Here is a 17,052-nt window from a genome sequence, read left to right as displayed (position 1 = left end):
TAACGATGTCCACCCGATTTAGGCATCACTGTAAAGTCAATTTGTAAATCGGACATGGGGAGTCCCCCCATAAACTGGACTCCTGGTGGCTTTACTGGTCCTTGTCTTGCATTATTTTTAGCACACGTTACACATCTTCGTACAATGGCCTGAGTCAAGTTGGACAATCTTGGTATGTAGAAATGTTTTCTGAGAGATTCTTCAGTACTGTCTCTCCCAGAATGTGTCCCGTTATGATAATTTTGGACAATTTCTACCGCTAGTGATGCTGGTATGACTATTCTTCCATCTTCTAGCTGATACCACTTGTTCTCCAAATACTTTCCTGGTTCAGTCTTTAACCACTCCTCTTCTTGAGCTGTATAAACTGGAGTCCATTGGGACAGTGGAGTTGGTATAAGAGCAGCTATATGCCCCACATACTCCTGTCTTCCTGATTCAGCAGCACGCTTAGCTGCACTATCTGCCATCCGATTTCCCTTGGTTACATCACCATCTCCTCTCAGATGCGCTCGACAATGTATGATACCGACTTCTTTCGGCTCCCACACTGCTTCCAATAGTTGTAGGATTTCAGCTGCGTATTTGATTTCTTTGCCTTCTGAATTCAGTAGTCCTCTTTCTTTATACAAAGCTCCGTGGGCATGAGTGGTTAAAAACGCATATTTGGAGTCCGTGTAGATGTTCACTCTTAAACCTTCAGCCAATTGTAACGCTCGTGTCAGTGCTATCAATTCTGCCTTTTGTGCTGATGTTCCTTTCGCCAGTGGCCGAGCTTCTATCACCTTGTCTATTGTTGTTACTGCATATCCTGCATAGCGGATCCCTTCTTTCACATAACTACTGCCGTCGGTATAATATTGAACATCAGGGTTCTGGATAGGAAAATCACGAAGATCTGGTCTACTTGAGAATACTTCATCCATTACTTCCAAACAATCATGTTGACTTTCAGTAGGTTGTGGCAAAAGGGTAGCTGGATTTAAGGTGTTTACAGTCTCTAAATGCACTCTGGGGTTTTCACACAACATTGCTTGATACTTGGTCATACGGCTGTTACTAAACCAATGATTTCCTTTGTAATCCAACAACGTCTGTACTGCATGTGGGACTCGTACATAAAGTTCTTGACCCAGAGTGAGTTTATCGGCTTCAGCTACTAGCAGGGCGGCTGCAGCTACGGCTCTTAGACAAGGTGGAAGTCAGCTGGCCACTGCATCCAATTGCTTAGACATGTAGGCAACAGGTCTTTGCCATGATCCCAAGTACTGTGTCAATACTCCCACAGCCATTCTTCTTTGCTCATGTACATACAGGTAGAATGGTCGTGTGTGATCAGGTAGACCTAATGCTGGGGCACTCATCAAAGCCTTCTTCACATCTTCAAATGCCGTTTGTTGTTCTTGGGTCCATAAGAAGGGGTTGTGCTCTGTACCTTTGATAGCTGCGTACAGAGGTTTTGCCAGTATCGCGTAGCTGGGAATCCATATCCTACAGAAGCCTGCTGCCCCCAAGAATTCTCGCACTTGTCTTCTATTCTTGGGTATTGGTATTTGGCACACAGCTTCTTTTCTTTCTGGCCCCATAATTCTTTGACCTTCAGAGATATGGAATCCCAGATATTTGACAGTTGGCAAACACAACTGAGCCTTCTTTCTAGACACCTTGTATCCTGCCTTCCATAGAATGTGTAGTAGATCGTGCGTTGCTTGCTGACAGATTTCTTTTGTAACTGCTGCTATCAACAAGTCATCTACATATTGTAACAATACACACTCTCCTGGGATGGACTCGAAATCCAGTAGATCTTGACTTAGGGCTGAACCAAATAGGGTAGGTGAATTTTTAAACCCTTGGGGCAGTCTTGTCCAAGTCATTTGGCGTTTTGAGCCCGTTACAGCGTTCTCCCATTGGAAAGCGAAAATACATTGACTTTCTGCGGCAATTCGGAGGCAAAAGAAGGCATCTTTGAGGTCTAAGACTGTAAAGTAGGCAGCCCCGCCCGGAATTAAAGCAAGCAGGTTATATGGATTGGGTACAACTGGATGTATACTAACAACCGCATCATTGACTGCTCTCAAGTCCTGCACAGGTCTATACTCATCTGTTCCGGGCTTTTGAACAGGCAGCAATGGGGTGTTCCAGGGGGAAGTACAGAATTTTAGGATACCATACCGTATGAACTTATCCAGATAGGATTGGATGTTCTTCTTAGCCTTCTGCGGGATGTGGTATTGTCTTAGGCTCACTGGATAAACCCCAAGTTTTAGTTCAATTTTTATAGGTGGAATATTGCGGGCCAGTCCTGGTGGGTTGTTCTCTGCCCAAACTCCTGGTATGTTAAATAATGTCTCATCACTCCTAGGGTTTTGGCTAGTCAACGCTGTATAAAGTCGCCACTCTTCTTCCTTTGGTACGGATAATGTCATGATACCTGAAGGTCCATTAAACTTTAAAGATGTTGTTCCATTTGGTAGGAACGTAATCTGCGCTTGTAATTTTGATAGCATATCACGTCCCAGCAATTGGACTGGACATTCAGGCATATAAAGGAATTGATGTTTTACTACGTGGCCTCCCAATGTACAGAGTCGACTTTTAAGAACCGGTTTTTCAGCACTTCTTCCAGTTGCTCCTATCACAGTAATAGTCCTTCCAGATGGAGGAGCAACTAGATTAGTCACCACTGAATGTTCAGCACCAGTGTCGATCATGAACGCACTCCTTTTTCCCCCTATTGATACATCGACCATAGGCTCCGCTCGACCAAGGGGGATGGAGCCCGGTCGGTATCAATAGTCCTCCATGACCGTGTCAGCCAATCCTACAAAGTCCCTACCTTCTCTATCGCGGGACCTTTGCGCTGCTGGAATATACCTGTCTTCCCTAACACTTCCTCTGTTCCCATTATTCCCTCTATTACCATTACTCCCTCCGGGGCCTCCTCTACCTCTCGCTCTGCCTCTAAAGTTTCCGTAACCTGCCCTGGGTTGGTCTCTCTCGTACTGCTCTCTTTGCGGACATTCGTTCCTCCAATGCCCTTCTTCCTTGCAATACGCGCACTGATTCCTACTCAAAGGCTCCCTACTCCATCTACTATCGCCTCTATCTGGGCCCCGTCTATCTACGCCTGCGATCGCTACCGCTAGCATATCAGCCTTTTTACGCATCTTGCGCTCTTCCTCTTTCTTACTTTCTGTTTCCCTATTCATATAAACCTTATTCGCTACCTCCATTAGTTGGGTGATTGACATACCTGCAAACCCTTCTAACTTTTGTAGCTTGCGCTTAATATCTCCGTAAGCTTGGCTGACAAAGGCGGAGTTCACCATTCGGGAATTATCTGCGTCTTCCGGATTAAAGGGGGTATACAAGCGGTATGCCTCCAATAATCGGTCATAAAAGACACTGGGCGCTTCATCGCTTTTCTGAATCACCTCAACTGTCTTCGACATGTTAATGGCTTTCTTTCCTCCGGCTTTCATGCCAGCAATTATAGCGTCTCTATAGGCTCTGAGTTGAACCATATCAGCACCATTTACATTCCAATCGGGATCGGTGTTGGGATAATGTGTTGCGGCCCATGCTGATGGATTGGCTTGGTTTAAAGTACGGGCTTTATCCTCTAGTGCTTTAATGGCCGCTTGATTAATTCTTGTCCTTTCCTCATTGTTGAATAAAGTCATTAATAACTGCTGGCAATCAGCCCATGTCGGGTTATGTGTCTGTACTATTGAGGTGAACAGATCAGTCATAGCTTGTGGTTTCTCAGTATACGAGGAATTGTGGGTCTTCCAATTTAAGAGATCGGTTGTCGTGAATGGGACATATACAAAGACTGGGTCAGCATGTGCCATTTGGCCTGCGGCATCGATATAGGCTGGCCCAGGATTCAGACGAAGAGGCATCTGATAGTGTTTTAATTGTTGGGCACCGGTCAACTGTCGGGTCTGTATGGGGCTACGTGGAGGGGCGTCAGTCATAGGTTCCAGTCGGGGAGAAATAGGGTATGGGGATATGGGAGCTTGGTTTTGGGAAAAGGTTGTAAATAAAACACTTCGAGCCGAGCTAGATGAAGCTTGACCGGAAGTCTGAAGTGGCGCCAAATCAGGATATTCGTTTTTAATGGGGGTTGGTTCTGATTCCGGAAGGGGAGATTTAGTACGAGGGGGGGTGGATCCTGTACTGGAGGAGGAAGCGGAAGTGGATGAGGGTAATGAGGGGAGGGTTGCAGGACTTCCTGCATTTGCGTCACTTCCTCTTAACGGAAAGTAAGGGGGCGGCAAAGGGATCTCGGACTCAGGGGGCGTGTCCAAAATGGGCCTAACACCAGTCCTAGTGGACAAACAAGTCCTAGCTACCATGAGGCGACATTGCTCCTCGTGGCATGTCTGGAGCCATTTTGGCGAGTCATTTACGGCCTGTCTCCAACAATCAATATAAGGAAACTGGCCGTAAAGTTCAGGCCTACCCGATACAGCCACGTGTAAGCGCTGTACCAGAGTTGGATCCAAACTGCCACGTGGCGGCCATGCCGCAACCAAAGTAGGCCACTCCCTAGTACACAAAGTGACCAAACGTACAGGAGACATTTTAACCCCAAAATCACAAGTTTTGAATCCCTTTTTAAAATTCTTCACCATACAACCTAAGGGATCCGGAATCGTTGACTGCGACGCGCCCATACTTATCAATGGAACGTCGTTGACAACGAATACTATGCACGCGTACTATTCAACAGTCACACCCGTTTCCTCTGGCAACAGCACCACGTGGTACAGTTACCAAGTGAAACGTACACAATAACACAATAAACACTCAGGGAATTCCCGTACACACACAGCTGTTACACCAGTCACTAAATAATCAATATTATGCCCTTTGGCGTAACTATACAGTCACCCACGCTATAATTCTCTATATACGAATTTCCCGTCTATAACACACCCCAGTAACATCGTCTTTTACAAATAGCGGTTACAGTACGGTTAGCATAGGTCAAAGCACAAGTTAAGGTCACAATACAATTATTAGTGGTTATGGTGTTAAACATGCAATGGACGACAATGATTAGTACTTATATACAGTGTCAGTAAATATACAGGGTTATGGTACCGTGCACTATAATACAGCAACACACTATTAACACTCTCGCTAGACGGCTGAGCTCGCGCTATCTAACAAGATATACACTTTACTAAACAATCTTTATCACATTTACAATTCCCAACTAAACTATTGGCCAGTACCTTGAATGGACTACCTAAAACTATATACACCCGTTTTGGTTAGCCACACTGCCCAATCACCACATATAGCGAGCTAGAGAACCGAATTTACACAGGCGCCTCTTAGTCGCACTATCAAAAGTCTAGTGGGTTCCAAATTTACACGCCTTCCCACTTAGCCCAGACAGGTTGAGAGCTAGCGAACCGAATTTACACAGGCGCCGCTTAGTCTCCCGGTCCCTCCGACCTAGCGAACGTAATATACACCCTAGAACGCTAGTCTAGACAAGACACCGGTGTCCGGCTAGGGCTATTTACACCAGGACCCCGCCTGACTAACAAAATCAAACGGTCTGACTAAAGAGCGTTCGATCGAGCGGTGGGCCTTCGCTCCTTCCCTCCGACAGAGGGGGCAGATACACAGATTCAAACCCCTTTGGGCCTACCGCACAATCGGTATACCCCTAGTGGGTCCTGCCGTCTAAAACAGCAGTTGTCTTACCTCCTCGTTCCTGAACCTGAGTTCACACTCATCGACGGGGACACCCCAGCACTTCTCACGTAGAGGCCGATGATCTCCTGGACAACAGACCAGTGGCGCCGAGACGAAGGGAGGTCCACGCAGAAGTTCAGGGGTGCAGCCGTAGAGAACGTGGGCAAAGATAGACCGTCTCACGCCTCTGCCTCTCAGCTACCGTTGAACGATGAGCTTCCCGGCCAATGCACCAAATGATACCGGAGAAACTGACGGAAGCCAAGCACAGAGAGATGGACACAGGTTTCTTCAGGAAGGAAGAGATTCTTTATTGGATCACCGATCGGGACTCAGAGGGACTAATGTCACCAAAATACAGCAAGTTCTGAGCCCCGGACAATAGTGCAGGCTCCTTATATAGGCACATAACTCCTCCCATATTAAGCTCCACCCGCACATTCTCTTAACCAATCAACACAAATGAGAATTAACTTCCTGTTTGACCGCATGGCTTGTCCAGCACAATGGAGGAGGGGGAATACTACATCCTGTATTCTTGCACATGCTCCGGACACTACTGATCGTATCTTGCCTCGTGCAACCAACTGATCGATACGTCAGCATATGCACGTACACATGCCACGTGGTAATCTCGGCCTACTAAATTTATTTTTACCGAGATTCCACCACATTGGCTTTTAAATGCAGGTGTACTTTTGTGTGTAGAGTTTGTGTTTGTATATCATTTTAGAGTTTTAATACAGGAATGTGTTTGCATGTAATGTTTGTATTTGCATGCAGGGGGTGTTTGGATGTAGTGTTGTGTTTTAAATGCATATGTACATTTGTGTGTAGTATTGGTGTTTCAGCAAACTGGTGTGCTTGTATGTAATGTTTGTGTTTGCAGGGGTCTGTTTGCATGTTGTGTGATTTCTACAACACATATACATATACACATTAACACGCAGAAACACACATAAACACACTCACACATGCTCATACCTTGACACATACTGGCACAAACATACACACACACACTCAGATACACACCCTTTGACAAACAGATGCAAGCACTTTGATACACACACACACTGGCACATCCACACACAGAGATACACACACACACACTGACACGAGTATGTACACACACACTCAGATACACACATACATAAAGGTATAAATGCAGGGGTGTATATGTATACAGTGCTAGAGATGGAATATAGGAGTGTATTTGTGTTTGCATTAAAATGCTGGGATGTATGCATTACCACACACTCAGATGCACACTTACACACACCAACACATACATACACACACACACACACAGGTACACATACACACTGACACACAAGTACACATACACTGGTATACATACACACAGAAACACTGACACACAGACAAACACAGCCAGAAACACACACTGACACAAACACAGCCAGATACACACACACACACACACACACACACACACACACACACATATGTGTACATTTACATATTTTAATCTCTGCCTTCTAGCAGCTCTTGGACAGCAACTCCCAGCAACCTTGGCCAATATAATGTCTCAACTCTGTTCTTACATACCCTGGTCCAGAATTTGGCAAAAGTGAATTTGGAAATGGTGTACAGCCTTTGATAACACTTGATGCAATAATATGTTAAAATACATACTTTTTACATTTATATTTAATAGGGAACTGCCAGGTTCTTCTAGGATTTTTAACATGTACTGATTCCCTGTGTGTTACATTACAAACACCAACACTTGAATAAAAGTGATATCAGAAATAAGCAAAACAAAAAACAAACAATATTTAGCCACCCTCCTGTCTCCTTACCTTTTGGGTACAGAGGGGTGGCTTCCCTGGGGTCCAGTGGGAGCTTCCTGGCCAAGGCTGATGGGAGTCTGCCATCAGCATTCTCAGTCCCTCTCCCCCACAATGCCTCCATGTGGTGTGTTCCTCCACCCCAGCGGCACTGAGGAGGAGGCGATCTGACCTCACTTCCTCCCAGCATGCCAGGGGAAGAAAAGGGATCACAGAGCAGTGTGTGAGGGGCTAGCTGTGAGTATGTATTCAGCCAACCCACATATTACAGGGGCCAGGTCCTGTGCAGTATTAAAGGGCCGGGGCCCCTGATTACCTCAGGTGCTGCAGGGGGCCCATGGGGCAGCTGCCTTAGGGCCCCCAGGAGTAACTGGGCCCAGGGCAGCTGCCCCTTTTGCCCCTCCTTAAAAACGGCCCTGGTAATCTCAGCTGGTTCAGTGTTGCATGGGTTTAGCTGTAAGACCACAATTTAATCCTAGACTTATTAGTCCTTTTAACAATGCATTGAGAACAAAAATATTTCCCATTTGATTCCATTGTTTCATATTTTTTTTCAAATGTATGTTGTAGATAGTGTTGTATAGCATAAGTATATAGTAGGGACATTAGAGATTTTGACTAATCTGCTCTAACAAGCATTTTAAATATGGCTTGTTGGCACTTGTAATTCCTTGACAGACGCATAGTTGCCATATGGGCAGCAGGTGGAATTACCCCATAAGACAAGCCCAACAAAACACTGACACTAATGTATGTCCACTAATGTGGTCAATATGTCCACAGCTTTTATTAATGGTAACAAATATTATATTTAAAGTCATTGCCCCCCCAACCCTACCATATAACAACACATGTCCCCGTAACAAAGGCAATGACCCATATTTGAACAGTAAATATAAATTATAAATAACAATAATAATAATAAACATCATAAACACAATTTAAAGTGCCACAACTTTGTTATATATCTGCATACCCCTACCACCCACCAGGTTCTGAGCCACCACCGAGCTCGAAACCTACCGAAGTTCATAACAAACCGTTTATCCTAGCTTTTAACCAGCAGCCTAACTGCCCTATTCTATTTGAACTAACCCAGAGCCTCTTTGTCCCCTAACTTTTCGCACCACCACTGTGACCAAATAGGAGCTAAAAAAAAAACAACACCCTGCTAACACGGGAGAGAGGGACAAATTAGGCTAGGTAAGCAAATTAAAAGTGCCTATTTCTAAAATGGATGCCTATTTATACTAGGACAGCCCCTTACAATCCAACTCCCAATCCAAGGGGGCCTTCCCCCTATTTCTGCCTCCTAGCTCTGTCAAGGCCTCTTTCTCCTTAGCTGAGCTTTTTCCATAGGGTTACAATCTTGGGAGCACAAATCTTACTTTAATAATACAAAGTTCTAATGATATCTCAGAGTCTAATCATAAGAATTCCAACAGGGATGGGACATAATCAAAACTTCCTTTCTTAGCTAAATTTAATCTTCATATACTAATAAGTTTCGTGTGCACGTTAGGTCAACTTCTAACGTACAGGAGACAACTGACACCCTTTGAGTAATTTTGGCTAAAATGACAAAACCTGTAGCATGGTATCTTATATCTGTGTGAGGCAATTCAAAGAAATAAATACAAGCCATTCTCTTCATTTGGGGCTCAATGAGAAAGAGATTTGGGAAAGACATTAGCCATACTGCAATTAGAAGAACAAACCCCGTTCCACCTCTGCATGATTCCAAGAATTTGCTTTTAAGCACCATCACTTCTTAAAAAAGTACAATTATTATTATTTATACAAATATATTCGGGGCCAGTACAAACCATTATCTGGAAATCTATTCATAAACAGGGCTATACATAGGACACGAGGTCACACATCTAGGCTGGAAGAAAGGAGATTTCATCTAAGGCAAAGAAAAGGTTTTTTTACAGTAAGAGCAATAAGGATATGGCATTCTTTGCCTGAAGAGGTGGTTTTGTCAGAGTCTATACAGATGTATAGACTGCAATTGGATAAATACTTGCAAAAACACAACATACAGGGATATCATTTCTAATTAGTGGGGTAATAGCTGCTTGATCCAAGGAGACATCTGACTGCTATTTTGGGGTCAAGAAGGAATTTTTCCTAGTTTGTTGCAAAATTGGAAGCGCTTCAGACTAGTTTTTTTGCCTTCTTTTGGATCAACAGCAAAAGCATAAGTGAGGAAGGCTGAACTTGATGGACGCAAGTCTCTTTTCAGCTATGTAACTATGTAACTATGTAACTATGTAATTAACAGCCAAATGGAATGTGTTGGAGATGGAGGAATATATATGGTTGTTGGGTCCATTAATTAGGTCTTATTGGCAAAAGACGATGAAGTAATCAATTCACCATCAGACATATATATGTCCCTTCTCCTCGGAAGCAATGCTGCTTAACCTTATTGATTCAATCAGGCTTCTTAATGCTGCTAAAAGCCTTATCCCAAATGCATTGGAAAGATAAGACACCCCCCCCACTTAAAAAATGGATAAACCAAATGGAAAACAATTAACACTATTTGATATATGTGAGAAAGTACTATTGACATCCACAATTCTCCTTGGCTAAATTGGTGTAAAGAGGTATTGAGCTTTTATTCTTTTTGTGAAAACTAACATACATGACTGGGTAAAAATCTTTAATATAAAACCCCTACTGCAGTTTTTTTAAATTTTACTTTTTTTTTTTTTAGCTTTCCAGCTGAAGTAGTAGAGGTTAACACAGTGAGAGAGTTTAAGCATGCGTGGGATAGGCATAAGGCTATCCTAGACTTAAGATAAGGTCATGGACTAATGCAAGTATTTAGAAAATTGGGCAGACTAGTTGGGCCGAATGGTTCGTACCTGCCATCACATTCTATGTTTCTATGTTTCTATGTTTCTATGTTTCTATGTATGTTTCTATGTTTCTCTCCATCCCTTTGTTTTGTTGTTTGTCAGTTTTATGCTACCTCAATTTTATAAAAAAAAAAAAAAAAAACAATTAAAGCTAGCTGGTTTATATTCTTAACTTGTTTTTAGGAGTTTAATCAAAAGCTGTCTACTCTTTAAATGGAGACTTGTGGTTACTTAACAACTGACCACAACATTTGAGATGTTTTTTCTCAGCATGCTATTGATAGAAACATAGAATCCAGTGCACTAACCTTCAATTCACCTTCAAAACCATATAGTTCATATACCTGACTTTTAAAAAACAATGAGGCTTTAGCTACACAATGTTATCGAACATTGCATAAGGCTGTCACTTTTTACAGACTGCTATATTTTTTCGGGGTCTTATTGTACCAATGAAATGTCTGCTCTTATGAGATCAACCCACCTACATAGAACATCCTTTTTTCTAGGTCTCTTGATTTGTTTCTCTCTGTTTCTTTATCGTTTTATCGTGCTATCTCTGCTGTGCTTATACATAAGCACAGCAGAAAATAGCTTTGCACTTCATGAGCCTTCCATTTAAATCACCTAATTAGGAATACCACATGCTAATTAGAAGTGTGCTCTACTTTGTCATTAACTTTCCCTTTGGAGATTTAAATATGTAGGACCAAAGTTGGACAAATCGTTATCTTTATCCGCACAAGACAATAATAACTCTTAGATTTTAATACAGTTTCCCTTTGATCCTTATTTATTTCCTCTGTGGTTTCCATAGCACAGTTTTTACACTAGATTACACAATCTTGTACATTGAAAGAGCCTTGATAATTTGATTTAGGTAGAGTGCAATATTGCATTTTTTCTTTGGCTTTACGTAATACATATAGATTTGAAATACACCAGGTCCAAATTGATTCTATAAATGGATGTAATTTTTTTATACCAGATATTGCTTTTTGGAAAACTGTGACCTGCTCTATTAAAAAGGTGAGCAATAGTTTTAGGTTTGATATATGCAAATACATCTGCAGATTCATGAAACTGTGTCAAATCCAATCGATTTATCTAAACAACAAATCAAAATGGAAGCTTGCCTCCCAAATTCAGAGCATTTGGAAAATATAATTAATTTCTAGCAGTCTAAACACACACACAAACACACAAGCATACAACACATGCACACACATCGATATGTCGAATTTCACAAGTTTGAGCTAAGCTGCACCCTACACTTTTCCTAGCCTCTTACATATTTAATGACTCACTTATCTTTAATAATGGCCTGACTTTCACTTCCCTAATCCTCACTGAATAATTTCACATGCCATTCAAAGAACCTGCAATACTGTGGTTGTTACAGTTACAAATGTTACAGTTGGTGCTGTAAGTATGGTATATACATTTCTCATTTTTTATCATATAGTTGTAATGTTTTAGGGAAAATAAAATATAATCCACTCACAAATTAAACAATTGTAGGCTATAGAACACAAACAATTGAGAATGCTGAGTTACTGCTCAGAGAAGAAAGGTGTATATACTATTATAGTAGAAACTAGAAGAAAGGTAGAAAAGCCAGAGGCAGTTCACCTATATGAGTGGAGAATACAGTGATAATAATGGATACCTACCCCATAACAAGGGTCGTCTAGTCCTGATATTGTAGCAGTATCCCTTTAAATTGAGCGTATATATACATAGAAAGAAAAACATATACAGGGAAATAATAGTGCAAATCTGTAGGGTAATTAACCGTTGTGCAGTGATAAAAACAGAATGCTAACTCACATTTTTTAGAGCCTAAGATGGGATAGGCTCAAATCACTTGCGCTTTAGTACCATCTGGTGGTACTTGTCCCCTTTTTTTGAAGCGTTGGTGGAATCCCTCAGAGATAAGGGATTCCACCAACACTTCAAAAAAAGGGGACAAGTACCACCAGATGGTACTAAAGCGCAAGTGATTTGAGCCTATCCCATCTTAGGCGCTAAAAAATGTGAGTTAGCATTCTGTGTTGATTACTGCACAACGGTTAATTACCATACAGATTTGCACTATTATTTCCCTGTATATGTTTTTCTTTCTATGTATATATACGCTGAATTTAAAGTGATACTGCTACAATATCAGGACTAGACGACCCTTGTTATAGGGTAGGTATCCATTATTATCACTGTATGCTCCACTCATATAGGTGAACTGCCTCTGGCTTTTCTACCTTTCTTCTAGTTTCTACAATTTGAGGTGGGTGTGAGGGACCCCCACAAGAGTGTTGTAGCATCTACACGTTTTTCAATATTTTATAAGCGCCTTTTATACACAGTTTTTTTCATCTTTTTATATACTATTATAGTATCTAACTCTAAGTTTATGTTTATGAAGTAAGCGATAAGTGGACTGTCTTTCAGGGTCTCTGCCCTGTTCTCCGTGGAGAAATAAGTTGATTAAACTTACAACTTCACCCTCTCACTGCTGGTACCGCCTCCATGGCTGAGATCATCAATCTCAATGATCTCAGCCAATCCAAATCTTTCCCATAGGAAAGCTTTGGGAGGATATTGCATATGCACGGCAAAGCGTAGCAATGCACCAGTTAGCATCTCCTCATAGAGATGCATTGAATCAATGCAGAACATGGATACACCGAACGTAGGTGCTGCACACTGTAAAGTACTAGACTAGAAAGCAGCACCTCTAGTGGCCGTCTGAGGGACAGCCACTAGAGGTGTTACTTGCCAGCAATGTAAACATTGCATTTTCTCAGAAAATTGCAGCGAGATGCTAAAGACACCACAACTATTACATTAAGCTGTAGTGGTTCTGGGGACTAGAGTGTTCCTTTAATGTTCAATCACATTGAAATACAAACCTAATCCAAGTAGGTCATATTCAATCTCATTGATCTTAGTTACAGCATCTCTTTTTGAGTAAATTGTTGCTATACTTTTGCAGTTTATCTCTTAAACAGTCTGTGTGCTCTGCTACATGTTAGACAGATATCCAGACAGCTGGGTGACAATTAGAAAACAGAAGAGTTTGGTAGTACTGAAATACAACTGGTGTCTTAAGGCATATTAAAGAATATCATGGTCTATTCAGGATCATGATGACCACCAACACATTAGGAAATGCTTTCAAGATTTGTTACTCCTTTGAATATTTGTAATATTCATTTTCAATTACTTTGTCAACGGTTTGAAACTGACCACATATTACTTACATTCCAGTTCCCAAGATCAACAAGTGTCTTCATAAAGTTGACAATGTCTCCTACGAAACAATACGTAGGTTCTACAGATGTCACTTTCCATGAAAGCTATGAGTTTCTGGTTTCTGGTTTTAGTGTTGGTAAAAGCTGCACCTGATAAGTTGTACCAGCTTCCATTATAACTCAAACATAGCTATTTTCGTTCTTTACTTGGTGTATGCTGGTATTATATCACCAAACTGGATATCCATTTATGAATCAACAGAAGGAGTATATACATCATCACTTCCTAGTTGCACATTATATTACTCATTAATTAAAGAAAATAAATATCTAGGCACACCTGAGGTTTCTTCTAAAATGCAGTCTTTTTTATTTAAAACAAGGAAGTGACTACAACGTTTTGGATCCTCTTTGATCCTTTATGAAGACTCAGAGAATCATAGACTTGATAAAGGCTCAGAGAGGAGCCAAAACGTTGTCTCCACTTCCTTGTTTCAAATAAAAAGACTGCCTTTTAGAAGAAACCTCAGGAATGCCTGGATATTTATTTTCTTCCTCTTCAGGAATTGGACCCCTCCTTCTGGAGCAACCTGCAGGAAGTATGCACCCTTTTTCAGTGTGTGCATTATACTCTTGTTGTTGTTGTTGTTTTTTTTGCATGTCACTCATTAATATAATTGAGAACAAGCTAAAAGTAACATGATACTTCTGAGCTTGGCGAGACCTGGTTGGTAATTAAGCTAACACCACAGCTACAACTAAGTGTATATATATCCTAAGTGCAAATAGCATTTACATAAGTGACTTAAACAAGTCATGCAAATAGCAATAAAAATACATTGATACAGTAATAGCTTACCTGTGTGTGTCCAAGGAAAGGAAGGCAAGAAAGACAAACAATACAAAACATGAAAAGAAAGTGAAAAGAAAAAAGGAGTCCAGTAAATACACTTCTGGTAAAAGGCAAAAACGAAAAACGCATTTCCTGTCCATTGAAAGACATACTGGAAGAATATTCATACAAGATCAGCCTAGATAAAGGCTGATCTAATCGCGTAATGCATTATAGTGCAAGCGCAATAAAAAATGGGAGAGTATTCCTTAAAATCTATATCCCGTATGCACGTTCATACGCGCGAACGGCACACTTCGTTCACACGTTCATACATGCGAGCGTATAAATAAAGCGTATGAACCACCAATGCTCAAGCGTGCGAACAGGCAACAACTAGGCATACGAAACACCAATGTTCAAGCACATGTGTTCCACAAGAAATGCGCCGAACTGCAATATATAAGTGCATACGATCGAACAAGGGAAAAAAATTAATACATTATAATAATAATAATAATAACAAACTCCAAAGAATAGTCACAAAAGAAAATAAAGGAGAAAGAGAGGAAAACAGAAAAAATAAGAAGAGAGAGAGAAAAACTGAGATAATCAATAATAGAAGTATTGCAGATTGGATCTGTCATTTTCAGGATTCTTTGTATATTTCACAAAGACCTCCAAATATGACAGATCCTGTGTGGATCCGGTGGCTGCAGGGTGCAGGGTGTGATAAGATGTACTTACCTTAAACTGTACCTCGTGGCTGTTGCCATCATCATCTTGTAGGTTTCTTCAGCTCATGGTGCTTCAGTTGACATCAGCCGCATGCAGTACTCTAGTGCATGCAAGAAAGTACAACACAGAGCTCTATAAGGGTTCCGCAAGACCGCAGGATCCATCATAGATTGATACCTGAATCCCACAGCTTTCACTTGTGATGTTGTGATGTAGAAAAAGAGTGTAAAATTAATAGCACTAAATTACATTTGGTTTAAGTGAATGTATCACTTCTTTGAGAGCATGTGGGAATAAACGTACAAAATGTAAACAAGGGGGTGGGGCCGGGCCGGCTGGCAGCCATGAGCTTAGGCTCCAGATCCGAGCGCATAAAAAAAGGCATTAAAAGTGGACAGAGCACTCTAAAGATGGCATCGCTGCAGTCAGGGAGAAGAGCATAACCTCAGTATTGAAAAGATACCCGTAAGTCTTCAAAGGCAAGCCGGGAGAGCGGATGCCGACATCCCCGGCCTACTCACAGCCAAGAGCCTGGACGTAAGCGGCATTTGAGTGGAGCGGGTGGCGTGAGAGTGCCCCATAAAGACGGACGCCACACGGACGGGGCTTGCCTGGCGGTACGGCCCCGCTCCCCCCCATGGTCGGCGGGGGTTATCCCGACCTCATGGCGATGGCCCTCGCAGCGACTGGGCCCCCATGCTGGTCTTGGGCTGCTCGCCTGCACTGGCAAAGGCTGCTCGAAAGAACAGCCTGCCAGAGGTTCTGATCAGATGGACATAGGGGCAGACACAGTGGAGATCACTTAACCTCATGTAGAGGCTCTTCACTACAGCTCAGAGGACCCGGACGGCTGCTGACCTGCCAATGGGCCCCCGGGCGGCCTACCCCCCTGGAGAAGCAGAGGCCCCTGCATCTGGGTTTAGGGGGCCCCGAAAAGGATGTCCCTGGTGCTGAGAGCCCTGTAGGACGGGGGTTTACAGACCCCCGGTATACCGGTGGCCAGGGGGAAAGTACCGCAGGCTTGAGTGTGAGACCGGCGCCGGGTGAGACACATGGGACCAAACGCTTCATGGAGGCGCAGGTGGCATTGGGGAGGTGCAGGAAACCGTCAGTACATGGACTTTTGGTGGGGAGTCCAGTGGGCTGATCTGGACTCTGAGTGCCCACGGTGCCACGTAACGCCCTGCTGGGGGTCCGGCCAGACCCGGGAGGCACGGGTGGAGGACTGGCAACCCAAGGGTCACGCGTAAATGAGCGGGAACACAGCTCCCTTGCCTCTTTATTATGCCCAAGCAGCCTACAAACGAACGCTTTCAGAGTCCTTAGCCCTGGGAACCCAGGTGCACAAGTGCTGCAAGTCAGGTCCATTAAGTCAGAAACATGTCTTTAATGTTGTTCAGGTTTCACTGTAATGTTTAATTCCAAGGTTAATTTACATATGTTAGCTTATTTACATACATACATACATATACTTTACAGAGCTCCATGCATATACTCTGCATTGCATAACGACTGCTCACATTCTCATAATTCAGTTTCGATACGAACACTTCCCTTACGTGACATTGCCCTCAGAGGCCTTAGCTCAGTGCTATTTGCTACAGCTCACTCAGTAGTAAACAGTATACGGCTTGCCTTCTGCGGAGGCCTATTTCTGCCACAGTCGGAGATACATAGAAGCATAAATGTTAAGCTTTCTCACATGCATCGACATGCTACAACATATATCACTCATGTAAGGTTATTTATCAATGAATGATGCCCTATGCGGACCACTGGATACTTGTTATAAAATATAGTGGACGTTGGCGTTTTCCTTTTTTTTTTTTGCA

Source organism: Pelobates fuscus, chromosome 3, assembly GCF_036172605.1.
Source record: "Pelobates fuscus isolate aPelFus1 chromosome 3, aPelFus1.pri, whole genome shotgun sequence".
NCBI lineage: Eukaryota > Metazoa > Chordata > Amphibia > Anura > Pelobatidae > Pelobates > Pelobates fuscus.
This window is presented reverse-complemented; position numbering follows the sequence as displayed.